Below are 17446 nucleotides of genomic sequence, written 5' to 3'. Positions count from 1 at the left end.
GCAGCGAGTGAAACTCCGTCTCAAAAAACAAAAAAAAAAAGCAAAGAAAAGAAAGGGCAGCCAGGCAGCAGATCCATCACAAGGAAAGTAACAGAGATGGGAAGGAAGGTGAATGAAGAGTGACGATGGAGAGGGCCATCATCTGGGCCTCGTGGGACAAGCATATTGGATATGATGGACAGAGTGGCTGAAAAGCTAGGCTGGCTGTGATATGAAGCCTCCAGAATGTGAGGCAGGCTCACCGTGTACTGGTTACCAACTTGTCTTGAGTCCAATGAGGCAGAATACCCACGCATACATGTTATATAAAGCGAGTTTATTACTAAAGATGGGCAGCAAAGGACAACAGAAGCCTAGGACCCACTGTGAGCCTGGCCCCCAAGGCTCAGGAAAGCTGTCTGGGGCAGAGGGAGTCTTGTCTGCACGTGCCGCACTTGTTGAGGGACCCCACAAAGCAACCCACCCTGGGTTTTCTACGTCAAGGTGACATGATTTGCTGGGCTAAAGCCTTGAAGGCCATCCTATTTCTAGAGCTCAGGGAGTGGGACAGATCCTGGGGTGTTCCAGCCAGTCCCTCCCTATCTTAGGATATTGCATTCCCACCACATTCTTTTTTTTTTTTTTTCGAGATGCAGTCTCTCTCTGTTGCCCAGGCTGGAGTGCTGTAGTGGTGGGATCTCAGCTCACTGCAACCTCCGCCTCCCGGGTTCCAGTGAGTTTCATGCCTCAGACTCCCCAGTAGCTGGGATTACAGGCATATGTCACCATACCTGGATAATTTTCGTATTTTTAGTAGAGATGGGGGTTTCACCATGTTGGCCATGCTGGTCTTGAACTCCTGACATCGGGTGATCCACCCGCCTCAGCCTCCCAAAGTACTGGGACTACAGTACTGGGATTACTGACTAATGTCCAGTAATTACTGGGTAAGCGTCCCAAAGTACTGGGATTACAGGCATGAGCCACCTACTGCACCCTGACCAAGCTCTTTTTTCTACAGCCTAGTGACCACAAGTGACATGAGAGGATGGAGTCTGAACGTGGTTTCACAGAGTCACAGGCTGGCCACCTCAGTGGGTTGCAGAGAGACTCAGGCAGACAGACACAGGGAGACACATGTAAGAGTTAGATACCCACTCAGGCACACACATTCCCCGTCGCCCCGCTGGCCCTCAGCTCCTGCCCACCTGGCTGGCCCGGAGCTCGCTCTCAGTGGCCTGCAGGCTCCTCTCCAGTGTGGCCACCTGGTCCAGCGTGGCCCGGCGCTCCCGTTCACTGTGCCGCACACTCTCCTGCTGCGGCGCCAGCTCCGCCTGGACCCCGCTCAGCCGCCCATCCACACTGCGCCGGGCTGCAGCCACCACCCACCCCGTCAGGCATGGCCAAGCACAGCCCCGAGACCCAAACCAGGTCACAAAATGTCCAGCCTGCACTCCACCAAGTGCAGGGCCAGACTGTCTGCACACTTTATAGTGTGCGGATCTGCACACAGGTGAGGCTGTCCAAGGAGGGTCCTCTTGGAGACAGCCCAATTGCTTCAAGCAATTCTCCGACCTCAGCCTCCTGAGTAGCTGGGATTATAGGTGCTCACCACCATGCCTGGCTAATTTTTGTAGTTTTAGTAGAGACGGGGTTTCCCCATGTTGGTCGGGCTGGTCTCCAACTCCTGACCTCAGGCGATTTGCCTGCCTCGGCCTCCCAAAGTACTGGGATTACAGGCGTGAGCCACCGTGCCTGGCCTGTTTTAAGGATACAAATTTCACATGTGCTTAAAAGAGTGCCTGACACATCTCCCCAAGGGCCTTCAGAAACAAGAATAATATGCTCCACCAGTCTACTAAACATCATCATCGATCTCGTCCCAGAGAGGTAAGCAGCGCAGTGGTGAAGAGGTTAACTCTGAAGGCAGAATGTCTGGGTTCAAATCCTGGCTCTTCTGCTAACTAGCTGTGTGACCTGGGGCAAGTGACATGGCTTCCCTGTGCCTCAGTTTACCACCCACAAAATGGAGATAACAGCTTCTATGTCATAGAGTTATCATGGAGTTAAATGAGAGAACTGAATTGCTTAAAATGGTATCTGGCACTTAGTGAAATTAGTAAGGATATTATTATTATCATAACTAAATTTTAAAAATACTATTACTAATATTACCACTGTTATTTTAACTATTGTTATTATCATCCAAGTTCTACCTTTTAACTAGTTCTCTGACCCCAGGTAAGTGACCACACATCCCTGAGCCCCAATTTCCTGAAATGGGTCTGGTTAGAAAACCTGACATCAGAGGAGTCCAGATGGTAGGAGGCCCGGGACCCAGTGGGTGCTCCCTAACCCCCCTGGGGGCACTGTCAGGGGACCCGAGGCACATTTGAAGGGCCCTGGCAGGGTAGCGAGATGCTGCTCACCTGCGCCATCCTGCACCACGTCCTCCTGCTCTTCCTCCAGCCGGTCCCGCTGGCGCCGCAGCTCCTCCTGGGCAGCCTGCAGTTTCTCCCGCTTCTGCTGCAGCTCCTTGGTCTGCTGCTGGGTCACCTGCAGGCTGTGGGCCAGGTTGCTCTTCTCCCTTCAGGACAAGGGGAGGGGGAGCAGAGGGGATGCTGGGGCTGCTCTCTCCAGAGAAGGTAGCTGGCTGCTGCTCTAGCCATGAGCTACATCCTCCTGTCTTCCAAGGCACCTGCCTCCAGGAAGCCTTCCCTGACCACCCTGTCCATGGCTGACTCATTTCACTCACACCCTCCAGCAGAAGAAGCTGGCTTTCCTTCTCCCCAGCCCGCCCACTTGGAGGCCTAGTGGAGTGGATGGAGGCACTGGTGTGATCTCCAAGCACCCTACCAGGTAGAAGAGGCCAGGCTAGGCTCCTGGGACGCACGGGCAATTGTGCCACCAGTTCTACTACACCATGTGACCAGGAAATGCCCTCTAGAACACCCCATGCCCCTCAATTCTGGGAAGCCTCATAGAGCTGAGTCTGCAGGTCCCACAGCTTCCTGCTACATAGGCACATGTTGGCCACAGCAGGGGAGGGAGGAGAAGGCAACAAATGGGACCCCAAAGACTTGCCAGGAGCTGCCACTTTCCCCACTGGTGGTAGGTGCAAAAACACTTCACGACGTGATTTTTTTTTTTTTTTGAGACAGAGTCTCGCTCTGTTGCCCAGACTGGAGTGCAATGGCGCCATCTCAGCTCACTGCAAGCTCCACCTCCTGGGATCACACCATTCTCCTGCCTCAGCCTCCTAAGTGTCTGGGACTACAGGCGCCCGCCACCATGCCCGGCTAATTTTTTTTTTTTTTTGAGATGGAGTCTCGCTCTGTCGCCCAGGCTGGAGTCAGTGATGCCATCTCGGCTCTGCAACCTCTGCCTCCCGGGTTCACACCATTCTCCTGCCTTAGTCTCCCGAGTAGCTGGGACTAAAGGCACCCGCCACCATGCCCAGCTAATTTATTATATTTTTAGTAGAGACGGGATTTCACTGTGTTAGCCAGGTTGGTCTCGATCTCCTGACATCGTGATCCGCCCGCCTCAGCCTCCCAAAGTGCTGGGGTTACAGGCGTGAGCCACTGCATCCAGCAATTTTTTTTTTTTTTTTGATGGAGTCTCACTGTGTTGCCTAGGCTGGAGTGCAGTGATACAATCTCGGCTTGCTGCAACCTTCACCTCCTGGGTTCACGCCATTCTCCTGCCTCAGCCTCCCAAGTAGCTGGGTCTACAGGCGCCCGCCACTATGCCCGGCTAATTTTTTGTATTTTTGGTAGAGACGGGGTTTCATGGTGTTGGCCAGGCTAGTCTCAAATTCCTGACCTCAAGTGATCTGCCTGCCTCGACCTCTCAAAGCACTGGGAATAGAGGCGTGAACCACCACACCCGGCCCTAATTTTTTTTATTTTTTACTTTTATTTTTATTCATTTATTTATTTTTATTTTTTATTTTTTTGAGATGGAGTCTGGCTCTGTCGCCCAGGCTGGAGTGCAGTGGCGCAATCTCGGCTCACTGCAAACTCCGCCTCCTGGGTTCACACCATTCTCCTGCCTCAGCTTCCCGAGTAGCTGGGACTACAGGTGACCGCCACTACACCCGGCTAATTTTTTGTATTTTTAGTAGAGATGGGATTTCACCGTGTTAGCCAGGATGGTCTCGATCTCCTGACCTCGTGATCCACCCGCCTCGGCTCCCAAAGTGCTGGGATTACAGGCGTGAGCCACCGCACCCGGCCTATTTATTTTCTTTAACACAGAGTTTCACTCTTGTTGCCCAGGATTGGAGTGCAATGGCGTGATCTCGGTTCACTGCAAACTCCGCCTCCTGGGTTCAAGTGATTCTCCTCCCTCAGCCTCCCAAGTAGCTGGGAGTACAGGCATGCGCCACCACGGATGGCTAATTTTGTATTTTTAGTGGAGACAGGTTTTCTCCATGTTGGTCATGCTGGTCTCGAACTCCTGACCTCAGGTGGTCCTCCCACCTTGGCCTCCCAAAGTGCTGGGATTACAGGCGTGAGCCACTGCCTGGCCAATTTTTTTTATTTTTAGTAGAGATGTCTTTTCGCCATGTTGGCCAGGCTGGTCTCAAACTCCTGACCTCAAGTTATCCACCTGCCTTGGCCTCCCAAAGTGCTGGGATTACCCACCCATGACTGCTCACCGTGCCCAGTCGACAATGTGCTGTTAAGTAAAAATAGCAGAATGCGAAATGAGATGTTTGCTGTGAACACAACTACTTAAAAAGACCTTCTCCTTTCCAGGCATGGAAAGCCTCAGTTTACTCTCACATGGACCTGAATTCCAATTCCCACCCTGCCACCCCCAGCCACACACACTGTACGAGTCTGAGCAAGTCTCTCAAGCTTACAACAACAGAGTTCCAAATTGCATGAGTTTGACAGGAAGACTAAATCACAGAGTACATAAAAAACACTCGGCCAAGAGCCTGGCACACAGTAGGTGTGCAGGAAACAGTTACTATCTCACTGTCAGGAAACACAATGGGAAGGAAAACCAGTGCCCTAAATGAATTAGGATGGGCAGATGAGGCTGTCAGAAGGTGCTGTCTTTTTATTTCTATTTTTCAAACTTTTCATTAGATGGTTACATTTATGAAGAGAAAAACCAAACAACAAAATATCAAAAACAACCTGGCAGCTAAGTGGATAATTTCTTGTCTTAAAAATCTTCAAGGTGCCAAGAACAGTGGCTCATGCCTGTAATCCAGCACTTTGGGAGGCCGAGGTGGGCGAATCACCTGAGGTCAGGAGTTCTACACCAGCCTAGCCAACATGGTGGAACCCCATCTCTACTAAATTTATAAAAATTAGCCAGGCATGGTGGCGGGCACCTGTAATCCCAGCTACCAGGGAGGCTGAGGCAAGAAAATCACTTGAACCCGGGAGGTAGAAGTTGCAGTGAGCCAAGATCGTGCCACAGGCAACAAGACTGGGGGGGAGGGAAAAAAAGAAGTGGATAATTTCTTGTCTTAAAAATCTTCAAGGTGCCTGGTGTGATGGCTCACAACTATAACCCAGTACTTTGGGAGGCCGAGACAGGTGGATCATTTGAGCTCAGGAGTTAGAGATCAGCCTGGGCATAAACCCCATCTCTACGAAAAACAGAAAAATTAGCCAGGCATGGTGGTGTGTGCCTGTAGTCCCAGCTACTCAGGAGGCTGAGGTGGGAGGATCACTTAAGCCTAGGAGATGGAGGTTGCAGTGAACTGAGATCGCACCACTACACTCCAGACTGAGTGACAGAACAAGACCCTGTCTCAAATTAAAAGAAAAAAAAATCTTCAAGGCTAGGCATGGTGGCTTATGTCTGTAATCTCAGCATTTTGGGAGGCCGAGGCAGGGGTATTGCTTGAGGCCAGGAGTTTGAGACCATCCTGAGCAACACAGCAAGACCACATCTCTACAAAAAAAAAAACTCCAAGAAATACGGTCCAGAATAGTGCTGTCAATAGAACTCTCTGAGATGACAGAAATGTTCTATGACCATGTGTGGTTGATGAATGCTTGAAATGTGGCTAGGACAACTAAAGAACTGAATTTTCTTTTTTTTTTTTTTTCAGACAGAGTCTCGATCTGTCACCCAGGTGGGAGTACAGTGGCGCAATCTCAGCTCACTGCAAACTTCGCCTCCCAGGTTCACACCATTGTCCCGCCTCAGCCTCCCAAGTAGCTGGGTCATGTCACCATGCCTGGTTAATTTTTGTATTTTTGTATTTTTAGTAGAAAATATTTTGTATTTTTAGTAGAAACAGGGTTTCACCATGTTGGACAGACTGGTCTCAAACTCCTGACCTCAAGTGATCCACCCACCTTGGCTTCCCAAAGTGCTGGGATATAGGCATGAGCCACCACACCCAGACTGAATTTTCACTTTTTCAAATTTTTAATTAAATTTTAATAGAGCCAGGCACAGTGGCTTATGCCTGTAATCCCAGCAATTTGGGAGGCTGAGGTGGGAGGAGTGTTTGAAGCTAGGAGTTCAAGACCAGCATGGGCAACATAGTGAGACCCCCATCTCTAAAAAAATTTAGAAATGTTGGGGGCTTGTCTAGCATCCTCAGGGCTGAGATCAGAGTTGCCCAGGAACCCAGGGAGGTGAGGGCTCAGAGGGAGGTGAGGGCTTAGAGGGTGGTGAGGGCACAGAGGAAGGGAGTAGAAACCTACCTCCGAAAACTATGCATGCATAGGACCTTCCCCACCGGCTCCTCCTCTAAGAATATATCCAAAGATATACCCCAGCACAGAGGAGACGGCTTGTGGACAAGGAAGTTCACTGCAGCATTGCTCATGTAAGAAATCCTGGTGACAACCTAAATGTCTATCAAAAGGGAACTGCTACTAAGTACACGATGGTACATCCTTTAAGTGGAAAACTGTGGCCAAGAAAAACCAGTGGAGAAGTTCTTCCTGGCCTGATCCAGAGCCACCTCCCAGTTATAATTAGTAGGTGAAGAAACCATCTTTAAGAACTGTGAAGATGAAATTTTACCAGGAGTATATACAAAAAAGTGTGTGTGTGTGTGTGTGTGATCTGCTTTATTTGCTTATATAAAATAACCCTGGAAGGTCACTTAAGAAACTGATAGGCCGGGAACGGTGGCTCACGCCTGTAATCCCAGCACTGTGGGAGGCCGAGGTGGGAGGATCACCTGAGGTCAGGAGTTCAAGACCAGCCTGGCCAACATGGCAAAACACCGCCTCTACTAAAAATACAAAAATTAGCTGGGTGTGGTGGCTCACGCCTGTAATCCCAGCTACTTGGGAGGCAGAGGTGGGAGAACCGCTTGAACCCAGGAGGCTGAGGTTGCAGTGAACCAAGATCATGCTACTGCACTCCAGCCTGGGAGACACAGAAAGACTCCATCTCAACAAAAAAAGAAACTGATAATTCTTCTCATGCTAACTTGGTGGCCAAAAAAAAAAAGAAAGAAAAAGGAAAAAAAATTGTACATATAAAAATAAGGTGATAATGCTGCTTGCCTCCAAGGAGGGAAAAGGAATATCTGGGGTCAGAGGTGAGAGGGAGCCATTTCACTGTGTACCCTTTTGAAATGTGAACCTTGTGAACATGTGACTTAATCAAAATATAAAAATTTAAAGGCTACTTAAAAATTTTTGTTTTTGACTTTGTTTTTTTGAGGTGGAGTCTTGCTCTGTCACCCAGGCTGGAGGACAGTGGTGTGATCTTGGCTCACTGCAACCTCCGCCTCCCGGGTTCAAGTGATTCTCCAGCCTCAGCCTCCCAAGTAGCTGGAATTATAGACGTACATCACCACACCCAGCTAGTTTTTGTATCTTTAGTAGAGACTGGCCTTAAGGCCAGGTGTGGTGGCCCATTTCTGTAATTCCAGCACTTTAGGAGGCCAAGGCAGGTGGATTGCTTGAGTCCAGGAGTTCGAGACCAGCCTGGGCAACATAGCAAGACCCTGTCTCTAAAAAAAAAAAAAATTAGCTGGGCATAGTGGTGCACACTTGTAGTCCCAGCTACTTGGGAGGCTGAGGGGGAAGGATCACTTAAGCCTGGGAGGTCAAGCCTAACATGAGTTATGATTGTGCCACTGCACTCTAGCCTGGAGACACAGAGACTGTCTCAAAAAAAAAAAAAATGTATTTTAAGTCCATAATACAGGTTAAATCCTTTCCTTTCCTGAATGAACTGTACCACTGGTTATCCAATAGTAAGGAGGGAAAGTGCCTCATTATAGAATTCTAATGAATAACAAAGGAGTGACTAAATGAGAAGCTCACAGTTTTGCAGCCTCTCATGAGTGGGTTGGATCTTGAAAAGAGAGACAGCAGGCACAGGGGCATCCTGCTGGAAGAACACATTCTACTTTTGGAGTCTTGATCAAACAAAAAAGCAAGCAGAAGAACCTGAATCTGACCTAGCTTTAGATCCAACATCCAATTTACAGGAAATACATGGGATAAAGAAACATGTTAATTGATACCATAAGGATGCAACCAGCAAAATCCAGACCATGAGAATCTCCAAGGACAACTGGCCCAGTTTCCTGAACAAGTAAGTTAAAAGGGACTTAAAGCAGGGGCCGGGCACAGTGGCTCGGGCCTGTAATCCCAGCACTTTGGGAGACCAAGGTAGGTGGATCACCTGAGGGCAAGACCAGCGTGGCCAACGTGGTGAAGCCCCCATCACTACTAAAAACACAAAAGTTAGCTGGGCGTGGTGGCGCACTCCTGTAATCCCAGCTACTCAGGGGGCTGAAGCCATAGAATTACTGAACCCAGGAGGCGGAGGTGGTAGTGAGCTGAGATTGCGCCACTGCACTCCAGCCTGGGCAACAAAGCGAAACTCCATCTCAAAAAAAAAAAAAAAAAAGAAAAAGCAAGCATTCACATTTTGTGAATGTCTGTGGATCCGGAATCAAACAAATTGTAAAGAAAAAACTAAAGCAAGACTATATGTGAACTTTTCTTTTTTTGAGACAGAGTTTCAGTCTTTCACCCAGGCTGGAGTGCACTGGTACGATCTTGGCTCACTGAAACCTCCACCTCCTAGGTTCAAGCGAGTATCGTGCCTCAGACTCCCCAGTAGCTGGGATTACAGGCATGTGTCACCATACCTGGATAATTTTCGTATTTTTAGTAGAGATGGGGGTTTCACCATGTTGGCCATGCTGGTCTTGAACTCCTGACATCGGGTGATCCGCCCGCCTCAGCCTCCCGAAGTACTGGGACTACAGTACTGGGATTACTGGCTAATGTCCAGTAATTACTGGGTAAGCCTCCCGAAGTACTGGGATTACAGGCATGAGCCACCTACTGCACCCTGACCAAGCTCTTTTTTCTACAGCCTAGTGACCACAAGTGACATGAGAGGATGGAGTCTGAACGTGGTTTCACAGAGTCACAGGCTGGCCACCTCAGTGGGTTGCAGAGAGACTCAGGCAGACAGACACAGGGAGACACACGTAAGAGTTAGACACTCACTCAGGCACACACATTCCCCGTCGCCCCGCTGGCCCTCAGCTCCTGCCCACCTGGCTGGCCCGGAGCTCACTCTCGGTGGCCTGCAGGCTCCTCTCCAGTGTGGCCACCTGGTCCAGCGTGGCCCAGCGCTCCCGCTCAATGCGCCGCACACTCTCCTGCTGCAGCGCCAGCTCCGCCTGGACCCCGCTCAGCCGCCCATCCACACTGCGCCGGGCTGCAGCCACCACCCACCCCGTCAGGCATGGCCAAGCACAGCCCCGAGACCCAAACCAGGTCACAAAATGTCCAGCCTGCACTCCACCAAGTGCAGGGCCAGACTGTCTGCACACTTCATAGTGTGCGGATCTGCACACAGGTGAGGCTGTCCAAGGAGGGTCCTCTTGGAGACAGCCCCGAGTCAGGTCATGGGGCCACGGCAAGGTCAGAGGCCAATCCCCCGGCTCCTGCCTCAACTGCCCAAAACACAGCGGAGAGAACAGGGACCCCGAGGATCAGACTCACCTTCCTCACTCTCAGCCACCGCCTTCTGCAAGCTGCCTGGCCCTCGAGGTTACGCTGTCTGTCTCAGCCTCCATCTCGGCCAGCTGGTGATTCAGGGCACTGGTCTGGGTCCGAAGTTCGTGCTGCAGCCCCAACATGGGGGAACAAAGGAAGACCCCTGCTCTGACACCCTGCAACCTCCCCAGGGCCCTCCAGGTTTCCAATCCAGCCACGCACACCCAGGCTTACCCATTCTCTCTGGGCACTCCGCAGCTCCTGCAGGAATTCCCAGAGGGCCCCGCGAACTGCCTCCAGGTCCAGGTCTGGACGAGTCGGGGAGGTGGCAGGTCCTGGGGATGGTGGCTGAGACCCAGGGCTGCATTCTAAGGTGCTGGAGCTGCTGAGCCCTTTCCCGCTTCCTAGAAGAGAAGACTTGCTCAGTGATGCAGGAGCCACAGGCCACCCGACGCACCTCACTCACTCCCAAATGCATCTCACTCACTGTCATCCATGCCTTTCCCAACAGCCCTCACAATCAAGCCCAACTTCTCTGCTATAGCTTAGGGGCCTTCTTGCCCATCCCAGCTGAAACCCTCTCACCCTTTACAAACTGGCCACCCTGCATTCCCCATGTTCTAGAACATTCTTTATCCCAGCCCTAGGGCCTCTGTACATGCTGCTCCCCCTTTCCCCATGGTCTCTCTTTGACTGGCCCATCCTTTAGGGCCATCCCCCTCCCTCAGAGGCCTCTCTGGCCACATGCTGGTTTACAGTGAGCTCATCTCACCCTCAGGGAGTCTGATGTCTGACACCCAACCCTGACCATGAGCACCATGAAGACTGGGCCTCGTCTCTTCCATCCACCGCTGTTCCCAGGGCCCAGTGCAAGGGTGGGCACTGCATCACCTCAAGTCTCTCCATACTGAGTGCCTACTGTGCTAGGCACTTCATCTTCATGACAACTTCCTGACAGGTAAGGAACAATTAAGCCTCTTCCCAGGCAAGGCTGGCACAAAGCAGTTAAGTGATTTGCTTGTTCTCTTGACTGGGTGTGGTGGCTCAGGCCTGTAATCCCAGCACTGTTGGAGTCCGAGGCAAGTGGATCACTTGAGGACAAGAGTTTAAGACCAGCCTGGCCAACATGGTAAAACCCTGTGTCTACTGAAAATACAAAAATTGGCCAAACGCAGTGTCTCAAGCGTGTAATCCCAGCACTCTGGGAGGCCGAGGTGGGCAGATCACCTGAGGCCAGGAGTTCGAGACTAGCCTGGCCAACATAGTGAAACCCCATCTCTACTAGTAAAACACAAAAATTAGCTGGGCATGGTGGCACGCGCCTGTAATCCCAGCTACTCCAGACGCTGAGGTTGGAGAATTGCTTAAAACCAGGAAGCAGAGCTTGCAGTGAGCCGACATAGAACCACTGCACTCCAGCCTGGGCGACAGAGCAAGACTCCGTCTAAAAAAAGAAGAAAGAAAAGACTGGGAACAGTGGCTTACGCCTGTAACCGCAGCACTTTGGGAGGCCGAGGTGGGCAGATCACGAGGTCAGCAGTTCGAGACCAGCCTGGCCAACACGGTGAAACCCTGTCTCTACTAAAAATCCAAAAATTAGGTGCGGTGGCGGGTGCCTGTAATCCCAGCTACTCAGGAGGCTGAGGCAGGAGAATTGTTGGAACTGGGACCCAGGAGGCAGAGGTCGCAGTGAGCTGACACTGCACCATTGTACTCCAGCCTCGGAGACAGAGGGAGACTGTTAAAAAAAGAAGAAAGAAAAGAAAGAAAAGAAAGGAAGGGAAGGAAGGGAAGGAAGCGAAGGGAAGGAAAGGGAAGGGAAAGGAAGGAAGGAAGGAAGGAAAAAAGAAAAATTAGCTGAGCATGGTGGCCACGCTTATAGTCTCAGCTACCTGGGAGGCTGAGGTCCAGAGGCCGAGGCAGGAAAATCACGGAGACAGAGGTTGCAGTGAGCTGAGACTGTGCCACTGCACTCCAGTCTGGGCGACAGAGCGAGACTCTGTCTCAAAAAAATTTAAAAAAAGAAAAAAAAAAAGTGGGCCGGGCGTGGTGGGTCACACGTGTAATCTCAGCACTCTGGGAGGCCAAGGCGGGCAGATCACCTGAGGTCAGGAGTTCGAGACCAGGCTGGCCAACATGGTGAAACCCCATCTCTACTAAAAATACAAAAACTTAGCTAAGCGCAGTGGTGCACGCCTGTAGTCCCAGCTACTCAGGAGGCTGAGGCAGGAGAATCGCTTGAACCCAGCAGGCAGAGGTTGCAGTGAGCTGAGATCACGCCATTGCACTCCAGCATAGGCAACAGAGCGAGACTTGGGCTCACACACACACACACACACACACAAGTGATTTGGTTGTTCTCAATGCTGGGAAGTTTCGGGGCTGAGATGGAAATCCAGGCAGCCCAACTCCCTGGCAGAAAATTGTGCACTCTGCTTGGAGTGATGGCCCGGGGAGGTGGAGGGGGCAGGGCAGGTGGAACCAGGGCATTACCTGCAGGCTGGCACTGGAACTGCAGGACATGGGTCCTGCCATGAGCATCCTGCCTTGGCGGCAGAGGGACACCGAAACTGCCCCTCAGCCACCAACTTGGTCACCACCCAAAAGGCCTCGCTCAGAGGTTCCCAAAGAAGCAGGCCTGCCCCTGGGGGCCTCCAGCTCTAGAAGGTCCCATCGTCTCGGGGTAAAAGTCCTCACAGAGGCCTATAATGTCCATTGGAGCAAGCCCTTCATCCCCAACCGTCACTCCCCTGCTTGATGCTCTGGGACTGCTGGCCCCTGCTGTCCACAGGACACGGGCACCTCCACTGAGGACCTCCCCTCTCGCCCCGAGTCCCTCCCCTAGCTGCTCGCTCACATTCTCCCCTTACCCATCACCTCCTGAGGCGCCTGCTGCCCCAGCATGATCTGCCCTAGCCCGTCCCTTGGCTTTGTCCTTTTTTTTTTTTTTCCCTAAGACGGAGTCTCACTCTGTCACCCAGGATGGAGTGCAGTGGTGCGATCTCGGTTCACTGAAACCTCCGCCTCCCAGGTTCATCGGATTCTCCTGCGTCAGCCTGCCGAGTAGCTGGGACTACTGGCACCCACCACCATGCCCGGCTAATCTGTGTATTTTTAGTGGAGACGGGGTTTCACCATGTTAGCCAGGATGGTCTCGATCTCCTGTGATCTGCCTGCCTTGGCCTCCCAAAGTGCCGGGATTACAGGTGTGAGCCACTGCGCCCGGCCTCCTAATTTTTTTGTTGTTTTGGCAAAACATATATAACATAAAGTGTCCCAGTTTCACCACCTTTTTTTTAGACAGGGTCTTGCTCTGTTGCCCAGGCTGGAGCCCAGTGGCGTGCTCACAGCTAACTACAGCCTTGACTTCATGAGCTCAACAGATCTTCCCACCTCAGCCTCGCAAGTAGCTGGGACTACAGGCATGAGCCACCATGCCTAGCTAACTTTTGTTGTTGCTGTTTTTGTTTTATAGAGATGGGGTTTTCCCATGTTGCCCAGGCTGGTCTCAAACTCCCAGATTCAAGCGATCCACCCACCTCAGCCCCCCAAAGTGCTGGGATTAACAGGCATGAGCCACTGCACCCAGCCCATTTTCACCACTTTTTTTTTTTTTTTTTTTTTGAGACAGAGTTTCACTCTTGTTGCCCAGGCTGGAATGCAATGGCACAATCTCAGCTCACTGCAACCTCTGCCTCCTGGGTTCCAACGATTCTCCTCCTTCAGCCTCCTGAGTAGCTGGGATTACAGGCATGTGCCACCATGCCTGGCTAATTTTGTAATTTTAGTAGAGACAGGGTTTCTCCAAGTTGGTCAGGCTGGTCTCAAACTCCTGACCTTAGGTGATCCGCCCATCTCGGCCTCCCAAAGTGCTGGGATTACAGGTGTTGTGAGCCACCATGCCCAGGCTTTTCTTTTTCTTTCTTTTTTTTTTTTTTTGAGATGGAGTTTCGCTCTTGTTGCCCAGTCTAGAGTGCAATGGTGCGATCTCGGCTCACCACAACCTCCGCCTCCTAGGTTCAAGAGATTCTCTTGCCTCAGCCTCCTGAGTAGCTGGGATTACAGGCGTCTGCCACCACACTCGACTAATTTTTTGTAGTTTTAGTAGAGATGGGGTTTCACCATCTTGGCTAGGCTGGTGTTGAACTCCTGGCCTCAAGTGATCCCCCCGCCCCGGCCTCCCGAAGTGCTGGGATTACAAGCATGAGCCAACGTGCCCGGCCATTTTCACCATTTTTAAGTGTACAACTGAGCAGCATGAATTACATTCACACTGTTGTGCAGCCATCACCATCATCTGCTCCCAGATCATCCCGACTGGAGGTCAAGAGTTTGAGACCAGCCTGTCCAACATGGTGAAACCCCTTCTCTACTAAAAAAAAAAAAAATATATATATATATATACACACACACACACACACATTAGCCGGGTGTGCCAGGCACAGTGGCTCACATCTCCGCTGGGCTACCTGGAGCTGGAGTGATGCCAGGAGGTGGGGGTCGGCAAGGCCTCACCCAACCCGACGCCCCACCCCTAAGGCCCAGACTGGAGCCCACCATCCCTGGCTGTGTGGTCAGCACAACACTTTCTCCTTTAGTGCTCGCCACTCAAGTAGGCGGTGCAAAAACATTCCCGTGGGAGGAAATACTAGAATTTGTTTATTAATCTCTTTATTCTTTATACAAGCCTTGTAATGCCCATAGTTTATTAGTAATAACAGCTGGCATTTGAATACATAGGGCTTATCAGTGCCAGGCACTAAGTAAATTTCCAAAAAATATTAACTCTAATTACTACTCTATGAACGGATCTCACTTTAGAGAAGAGGAAACAGGCACAGAGACGCTAAGTAACTTGTCCAAGGCCACACAGTTAGTACACTGCAGAGCTGGGATTCAAAGGCAGGCACTCTAGCTCCAAAGGCTGTTTTTGTTGTTGTCGTTTTTGTAGATTTTTTGTTTGTTTGTTTTTGGAGACAGAGTCTAGCTCTATCACCCAGGCTGGAGTGCAGTGGCACAATCTCGGCTCACTGTAACCTCTGCCTCCTGGGTTCAAGTGATCCTCTTGCCTCAGCCTCTGAGTAGCTGGGATTACCGGTGAGCAACACCAGGCCCAGCTAATTTTTGTATTTTTAGTAGAGACGGGGTTTCGCCACGTTAGCCAGACTGGCCTCGAACTCCTGGCCTCAAGTGATCTGCCAGCCTTGCCCTCCCAAAGTGCTGGGATTACAGGCGTGAGCCACTGTGCCCGGCTGTTTTTGTTTCTGGTTTTTTTTTTCATAGCTTGACAGTAGCTCATGAATCACATGTACTCACAGCCCTGGGGGTTGGGGGAAGGCAGGGAGGCACACCACATGGGGCCACACGGGGGCCGCGGGCTGCACTTGGGAACACAGTGAACAGCCAGGAAGGTTAAGTGCCCACTGGTTCCAGAGGGAGCTGTGTCCAGAGGCTGTTCCCTTAACCACTAGGCAACATTGCCACCCTTGCCCATAATTTATCAATCAATCTGCACACAGTGGGGGCATGCACTAAAAAATCATTTCCTGATGGGATGCATGGTCACACAGACACAAAGCCACCCCTGCCATTCAGAGTCAACCTCTCACAGTCACCAGTTGCACTGGAAACCCATCTACTGAGCAGCTGGGTGCCAGGACCTGTGCCAGGGCCCTTCATACATGCCCGGCTGTGCTAGCCCGTCTCTCATGAACGCTCTGAGGCACAGAGATGACGTGACTTGGTCCGGGCCATACAACAGATTCATGGCGATGAAACAGCCTTTCAAGGCAGAGCGGGTAGCGTGTGGGCTTTGGAGTCAGACAGACCTAGGTGGCTGTGTGACCTTGGGTAGATCTCTCGACTTCTCTGAGGGCTCTGTAAAATGGGGCTAATGGTAGGAAGGGCGTGGTGGCTCACACCTGTAATCCCAGCACTTTGGAAGTCCGAGGCAAGTGGATCACCTGAGGTCAGGAGTTTGAGATGAGCCTGACCAACATGGTGAAATCCCGTCTCTACTAAAAATACAAAAAAATTAGCTGGGCGTGGTGGCGAGCACCTGTAATTCCAGCTACTCAGGAGGCTGAGGCAGAAGAATCGCTTGAACTCAGGCAGCAGAGGTTGCAGTGAGCTGAGATCGTGCCAGTGCACTCCAGGCTGGGGGACAGAGTGAGACTCCATTTAAAAAAATAAATAAATAAAAATAGGGCTAATGGTACCTACCCCATGGGGCTGCTGGGAGAATCAAACAAGGTCGTATCTACAGGGCCCCTCCCTACCCATTTTGTGCCGGCACACAGTAGGCCCACTGTTCTTTGGGTTGTTGTTATTATAACTGGGGAAGAGTCTCAAGGAGTGGGGGAAGGAGCAAGCCCTGGGGAGTGGCCTTTCAGAATGGCCCCAGCATTGGGGTGCCCACCTGCTTCCTGCTGGGGGGGAGGAAAGATGCACCAGCCCGCCCGCCTGCTCAGTCACCTCCTGCCACATCACCTCCAGGCTGGCCTTGCCCTTCGTCAGCCCCTGCTGGAGGCCCAGGGTCTCCCGCCTGCTCTCCTTCTCTGCCCGCTCGCCCAGCGCCAGGAGGCCCTGCAGCTCCGCCAGCTCCCGGCCCAGTCTGGTGTTCTCACTGTCCAGCATCTTCATCTGTGAGAGTGCGGGAACGGCACGGGGTTCAGCTCTGCCCCTGTACCCTCCCAGTCCTGGCCCAAGGCCACTTGGGACCTACTGCTCTAGGGACACATGTATCAAATACCACCCCATATCCACTGGGAGCCGGCCCCTAGATAACCACACTGAACTTGGGCGATGCCAGGCACTTGGGCACCAGCGGCCTGTTTACCATTTAATCAATGGGTCAAAACTACTTTCACGAGGGCGTGGGTATAATAGAAGGAGGGCTCAGCCCTTAGCAGACCAGGAGTTCACAGGCAGGAACCACAGCTCCCTGGGTTATCTTTCCCCTCTACAATGGTGATGAACATTTTTGGAGCGCTTACCATGTGTCCAGTCCTGTTCTAAGCACTTCAGTTATATTAACTCGTTTAATCTTGGTACAATGCTATATGAGGTAGGTACTAACATTATCCCTATTTAACAGATGAGAAAACTGAGCCTCAGAGTGTCAGAGTAACCTGCCCGAAGTCACACAGCCCACAGACAGCAGACTGGGATTCGATCTGAGACAACGGCAATATTCTAAGCACCTATTTCCCCACAGGAGCAGGTGGGGGTACTGCCTACCTCCCCCATGTGCTACAGCAGGGGTAACAGGAGACGCCGTAGCATGCAACATGCCCAGCAAAAGCTGGCATGCAAACGCCAGCTCCTTTCAGGGAGTCTTGTGGTTTCTCAGGAAGGGGCCTGGGTGAAGGGGGCTGTGGTATCCTTGGCTATCAGAGTATCAGAATATCTCTGGCTATCCAGTTGTGATATCTCTTTTTAGTAATTAAAAACAAATTTAATTTAAAAATTTGGGGGGGCCAGGCATGGTGGCTTACGCC

The 17446-nt window shown here is 51.5% G+C and overlaps 1 pseudogene; it reads right to left on the bottom strand.

Moving 5' to 3' along the window:
- The window catches only part of LOC134737843 (rootletin-like), a 68939-nt pseudogene that overhangs the window by 5581 nt on the left and 45912 nt on the right, over window positions 1-17446 (bottom strand).

This window comes from Pongo pygmaeus, chromosome 1 (assembly GCF_028885625.2).
Source record: "Pongo pygmaeus isolate AG05252 chromosome 1, NHGRI_mPonPyg2-v2.0_pri, whole genome shotgun sequence".
Taxonomy (NCBI): Eukaryota; Metazoa; Chordata; class Mammalia; order Primates; family Hominidae; genus Pongo; species Pongo pygmaeus.
This window is presented reverse-complemented; position numbering and strand designations above follow the sequence as displayed.